We start from the raw sequence: 6,439 nt of genomic DNA on the forward strand, positions 1-6,439 counted from the left end.
TCGATGTTGTATTCAATCTGGCCATTAATATTCCAGTGAGACGAAGTACGTACATTGACCGGAGTGATCCCATGTTAATTTTGTCCAAAAACCGGAGCATTCCCTAATCCTAACCCTCACATCAGATGCTGACTGGTTTTCGGACCCCCCCAGACCCCCCCAATAGAGCAAAAATGCACGTTTCAGAGTGGCCTTTTATTGTGGCCAGCCTAAGGCACACCTGTGCAATAATCATGCTGTCTAATCAGCATCTTGATATGCCACACCTGTGAGGTGGGATGGATTATCTCGGCAAAGGAAAGTGCTCACTATCACAGATTTTTTCAGATTTGTGAACAATATTTGAGAGAAATGGTTATTTTGTGTTTATAGAAAATGTTTTAGATCTTTGAGTTCATCTCAAGAAAAATGGGAGCAAAAACAAAAGTGTTAAGTTTATATTTTTGTTCAGTGTATTTGTAATTGTTCACAAACCATGGTTGTGGTTACTTTATCATACCCAATACCCTTGTTCCTGTAGTAAAGGAAAGATTATGAGAATGCATAGACTGCTTTTGTTGTACAGCGGCAATATAAGAGTTTTTTAAAGCTAATTGTGGTGAAGAAAGAGGAGACTTTAATGCCGGGCCTGGGTTCACTTCGGAGCAGGCAGTGTAAGTGGGGCACTGAGAGATGTGGATTGAGAAATCATGTGTCTTTTCTACTGTGATGAGGTGCCGTGAGAGCAGGAAATAGGGGTTGCCGGTCAGCCTGACTTCTCCACCCTCTGTAACCCCAATTCACAATATTATTACAGTTAAGGTCAGACCAACCAGAAACACAGGATGAAGGAAGAGAGTCGAAGACAACCTGACAACGAGCATGTAAAGAGCCAGACGACAGAGATAAAGAGAGAAAAAGTTAGAGATATATCGGTGAGAGGGTCTGCCTTCCAATCACTTTATGGTGACAAAAATTGAATGAAGTGTAGTGATGCAGTCCCTTAACTGGTTTTGATGTTGTTCTGTGGACCAGAAACCTCTAAGAACAAGAGGATGTCTCTCCTTGTCACAGTGAATATATACCACCTACTTTCAGCCTGCAATGCTTGTTAGTCCTTACTTACTTGTCCTCGTTCAGTTTCCAATGGCAACTGGCTGAACTAAAAGAGATTTTTCAGTTGGCAGATTATTATGAAAGATATATTTTCTCAGTTATACGACATGTACCTCTGTAGATCATTGTGGAAGATTTGTACTCCCGGGATCACAGAGTTTCATAGTGAGGAAAGAGCTCTGAGGGGTGAGGGGGGGGCGAGGGGAGGGCAGGCTGTTGCACATGTCTGTTGCCATGGGGATTCTGGCGCAGTGACTATGCAGTAATGCGGCTGCGGGAAAGGAGGATTTGTTTTCGCAAGGGAGGCTCCGGCAAAATAAAACGGAGTGTGCATGAGCTGGAGCCTCAGCCACCAATTATGTGGAAGGGGGCATTTATTTTAGAAAGAGAGTTGGCGAGGCTTTACTTGGACCGGGAGCAAGGTACTGCCTCACAGACCTTTGACGTTTTCATACTACCTCACCATCAAGATTAAATTAAGGATCGGCCACCACGCAAATGGTTAGGAGAGAAATCCATTTCAATAAGGCAAGACAATGGAGAGCTAATGGATGCCTCGTAATTGCATGTTCCCAAGATAAACGTGTTAATCAAATACAAAGCCTGCATAGAAAACAGTCATTTACTGTTCGAGACGAGGAGGCTTCTTGGAATATAGCAGATATAATCACCGGCATAGATGAATTAATTTTAATTATTAATAAATAAACTCAGTCCTTAATTTGCATGTTATGAAAGTCAACATTTTAGCCATTGTAATATTTGAAATTGTTTTAACCCTTATGTTGTTGTATGTGGTACTTTACAGTGTAATATATTTTAGTTTGGATCAAGATGTGATGACTTATAAACAAATAATCATTGTTAAATTAAAGCAATTCTAATACATTTGCTCCTGAATAGAAAGTAATGGAAATATTTAAGCACAATCTTTCACTATTAACCAAAGCTGTCAGAGAAATAGTAATAGTAATCAACTCACGTCAACATGCTAATTTTAAACAATCCTGATTAGAGTAAAGTACAGAGCACTTGAGTCTTTTATTTTGTTCATCTTAATGGTCTTTTGACCTTTTCTGAAGGCACAATCTGTGAATGTCAGTGCTGTGTAAGACTCACTTTAAAAGTATTCTGAAGCAGAGAAACTTCAGGTAGCATCCCACACAATGTTAATTAACACCGAAAAAGACTCACACAGTATGACACATACAGTAAGTTAAAGCTCCCATGTCATGCTTTTCCGGTTCGTCCCCTTGTGTGTTATGTAGCTTTTTCTGCATGTAAAAGGTCTGCAAAGTCAAAAACCCTCAAAGTACACCCTGTGGCAAGTAAAACTCTAACAAAGAAAAGACCTGTCTATGCTGCCCCAGAACATTTCGTTGGAGATTTTTCTTTTTCCATTGTTTTCTTCCTGAGTATAGTGACGTAACCATACCCCTGTCCAAATAGACCAATCCGTGGAGCTCCACACACACACACACACACACACACACACACACACACACACACACACACACACACACACACACACACACACACACACACACACACCAAGTCAAACTAACATAGCTACAGAGTAATTATGTCATTGAAAATCTTAGGTCACAGGCCTCTCCAACAATGCAACACAATAATACAGATAAACAGACAATATTAAAGCAATATCAAAGTATATTAAAAGTAATACAAAAGTAGTGCAATACGAGTCTATATACAAGTTATTGGAATTATATATTAGATAATAGATAGATATTACTAAGTAGCAGATGAATGTTACGAAATTGTTTCAGCAGTTCAGTTGTTTAAGTCTTATTGTCTGCGGGATGAAGCTGTCTCTGAATCTGGCTGTTTTTGTCCGGATGCTGCTGTAACGCCTGCCAGACGGCAGCACACTGAACAGTTTGTGGCTGGGGTGATGGGGGTCTTTCATAAAAACTCACTCTTATATTTTCTCATCCGCACAGCTCAACTCAACTCAGCCTTATCTTTTCTCAACTGCGGCTCCGTGGATCTCCACTCACAGTTCGCCACACACTGTGTGTGTGCTCAGGCGGAGTTCCGCGGCGTCTCACTGTCTCGCAGACCCCACGCAGCAACCAGGAAACAACACCAGTAACCCAGCTCACACTGTCCGCTCCTCGAGCCTCAAAGGGCGGAGCAGCGAGCCCCGCAACGTCCCGCCAACACAGCACACAGACCCCACGCAGCATTCTCATCTGTTTAACATTACTGGTGTCATTTTCGGGTTGCTAACGCCATTGTAACACATAAACACATAAAAGAGCACAGTGGGCTCATAGGGAGGGCGGGGCAGGAGCTCCAACAAGCCGTTTAGGACAGATAGTGAATACACATACTTTACAGAGATGCTGTATGAGAAAACCAATGTGATTTTGGAACATTGAACAATGTGAATCTATTCTAGTAGACAATCAGCAATGGAATTATGATCAGTAGAAATGGCCATGACATTGAACCTTTAAAACAGATCAGTTGTTGACTGTTAAATAATAATGAAGTAAATTTGTTTAACGAGATTGTTTTTTCCTTTCATTATTATAATTATGACTTCATACTATCCAGGTATGGCTTGATTGGTATTAATTTCCCCTTTCCGTTCATTATAAAACGTGTAAATTAGAACCTTCCTGCTGCGGGTGAACTCGCAGGCAAGGTAACAAAAGGACAAAAGGACAATTCTGAGTATAATGTGGCTATACGGGACACTCACAGTGAAGTTATTTAATGAGTTTGTGATTATGTGTTGGGTTATAAATCATGAGAAAGAGATGGGATCTGCTGCCATCTTTTGATGAGTACTACCTAGCAGTAGTTCCTTTCTCATAATTCATTTGGAACACATGTACGCATGATGCATAATACATTGACAGGTCAGGGTCAAGAAAAGACTCAAAGAGAATGCCACGAGATGAATTTCATAAACCTTAATTCCAGCATGCCCCTGTTTAGTATTGTCTGACGTTACGTCAAGGCACAGCAGTCACTTCCTATTGTGACTGGACTGATCGTCATGAATAATCAATGGCACACTGCCTCTTCACTTTGTTGTCGTAAAAGAGACAATTTAAAGGCACGCAGCAAAATACTTTAGTTCCTATGCTGGATAAAAACTCGTAGTACCATGTTGATGATCACTCACATGCATTGTTACAAAATGAAATCCTGAATTACTTTTGTTATGTAAATATATTACTATGCATTCACATGCTACCTGTAAACATTCCTGCGTTATATTTAAAGGGACCCCATTATGCTCATTTTGCTTACCCTGTTGCTGCTTTGTACAACTGAATTTCCCCTCGTGGATTAATAAATGTTCATCTTATCTTATCTTATTTTCGGTTTCATATTTGTATTTAGTGCCTCTACTTTGACATGTCTAAATGCTTTAATGTTCTGCTGCACCTCTTTTCACCCTCTGTCTGAAACCAGAGCCCAGTCTGCTCTGATTGGTTAGCTGGCCGGCTCTGTTGTGATCGGTCAACCGCTTAGAGATGTCCAGACTCTTAGCGTCTCATGTACTTTGTGTCAGAGCGCTAGCCAAAATAAGTGTTACGTAGTGATGTCACTCTGTTGCGGATGTAAACAAAGGACTACAACGGAGGAATTTCAGGCGGGGGGACTCACTCTGGACACTCGCATACTATATTCATTGTGTGCACAGTTTTTAGCTAAGACAAAGTCAAATTCATATCCCAAAGCCAACCATTGAGGATCTCATAATGATGTGAGCAAAAAACAATAACAAACATTTACCATTTGAAAGACACTGTTATTGTGCACCATGACTGCAAAATCCAATTTGTGTGCACGAGCACCTGACACACCTGGAGTCTCTCACCATAATGAGGTGATACAAGCTTCATGTAATTGTCAAAAGCCACTGAGGTTTAGATATACTGTGACTCCAGCAGACCCTCAGCGACACATCTCATGCTTCTCACAATATAACCCCCCAAATAAATGGATAATGGAAACCGTTTACCACAGCATGGTCAAATATATGACTTTCAACCTGAATGTCATTCTCTAATGGCACCAGCTATTAGGTTCAGCATTTCAGATTTGACAGGTGTCAGTGAAGAGGGATTTAGTCTGCACATTTCTTTTGAGTACTCTTGCAGACCACGAGTGGATAATAGATCTGTAAACATTGCTTACCAGGTCTTCCCTGCACTCTTAGTGCTGTGTACCACCATTTAAACAGCAAGGGAACAGTTAAACACAACATTGCTAATTGCTGTCAAAGGATTCAGAATAGAAAAAGAAAGATCAATATCTGGGCATTTATCCATTTAATAGTTTTAGCTATTTGATTTGAGAAATCACTCTGCAGACTTTGAATGTGTCAGTAATGAACCCAATTAAAACTTTTTGATCAAAGTCTCAAAAGAGCCTTTGATACTGAGACAAATTAGTTAAACTATGAGTATGATATTGTTAGAGTAATTCACTGCTTGTTTTTCTGACCTAAAAAGAGCTATTTTTGCCGTAAATTGAACATTAGGCGCATAAAAAACAATAAGCATATGTCATCCCTATGGAGGGGGTCCTCTGGGAGGCTGGGGCTAATTGCATTTCGACTTGTACCTCCCTGGGACAGATGTTATAGACTTGGGAATTAGAGTTTTGTCTCCGAAACAAAGCAAATATGTCCGTGAAACGAGTCTGTAATTGGCTATAGAAATGAACCCTCGGTTTGGTGGCATCATCGTAATGAGTGGGGTCATCAGAATTAATGTTTCACTTTGAAGCCTCAAGCAATATCCTGCATTTTCTCATGACATTTGTTCCTATCCTTAAGACTTTCTGTCCTAATCTAGTCAACATAAAATCTCAGGAGGGAATGTCTTCAAATTTGGCAGAAATGTTTACTAAATCGAGGGTGAACGAATGGTAATTTAGTGGTCAAAGGTCATTGTGATCTCAGATACAAGTTTTTGCCATAACTCAAGAATTAGCCCACTATTTTTGACATTTTCACACAAATGTCAGAAAGTATGAAATAATGGAGTCGTGACCTATTAGCTTGACTTATTGGCAGAAGCACAACCTAGTTGATAGTAGTAGAGGTGGGGACTCGACTCACATGACTTGACTCGAGTCGGACTCCAGTCGCATATCTTTGGACTTGAGACTTGCTTGACTAACATTGATAAAAGACTTGACTTGACTTTGACTTGGTATTCATGACTTGAGACTTGACTTAAGCTTGAGACAGACTTGAAAGGACTTTACTTTTTCAAATTAAATATTTGCGTTTGTTTTTGTGTTGAGATATTACATTTAGTTTTTTCAAAATGTGATTGGGTGATTATAGCGC

Source organism: Notothenia coriiceps, unplaced genomic scaffold (genome assembly GCF_000735185.1).
Source record: "Notothenia coriiceps isolate Sejong01 unplaced genomic scaffold, NC01 NC01_scaffold00030449, whole genome shotgun sequence".
In the NCBI taxonomy this organism is placed as follows: Eukaryota; Metazoa; Chordata; class Actinopteri; order Perciformes; family Nototheniidae; genus Notothenia; species Notothenia coriiceps.